Here is a 634-nt window from a genome sequence, read left to right as displayed (position 1 = left end):
CCTTACCTTTCCGTGCACTGTTGTTGAACACTTTAAGTCTGGCACACTCACTACTAGTGTAAGTGTTCAATAAATATTTACAAGAAAAGTTGTAAGACAAAGTCTCCAGTAAAAGGATGGGAGAGACTCTGAAGGGCATCAGACTTGAGGTGATCAGTCTGGCATGCCTCATTTGCTAAGTTTACTAGGCTGTGAATTCTGAAGCCTTTTTGATGATGTCTTTTGGTCACTTGAGTATTACAAGAGTCACCTGACCGCCACTTAATATTATGAAAGGGTTACTCAAAACCAGAATGGCAACAGGACCACTCCATTAGTCTAACAACCCTGAGCTTTCTTCCTTTAAAGGCAACTTCTGGAGAGTGTTTGTATAAATAGGAGGAATTAGCTCAGGACTTTGAAGTCCTTCCAGTCAAACTGAGGATACAAACCCCCGCTGCTTCATGTTCAGCGGATAAAAGCAAATTAAAGGGCCCTCTACAAACTCAAAAGAGGTGCAATCTTACTAGTGAGCAAAACTGATAAACACTGGGTCCGCAGAAATAAAAAGAAGGATAGGAAATTACATTAGGGGCTCGGAAATTACACTCATGTCATCTCACCTATCTCTCTCTCTCTCTCTCTCTCTCTCTCT

The sequence above is a fragment of the Alexandromys fortis genome, unplaced genomic scaffold (assembly GCF_014885135.2).
Source record: "Alexandromys fortis isolate MF-2015 unplaced genomic scaffold, M_Fortis_MF-2015_v1.1 scaffold_109, whole genome shotgun sequence".
Classification (NCBI taxonomy): domain Eukaryota; kingdom Metazoa; phylum Chordata; class Mammalia; order Rodentia; family Cricetidae; genus Alexandromys; species Alexandromys fortis.
Note: the sequence above shows the minus strand (reverse complement) of the source record.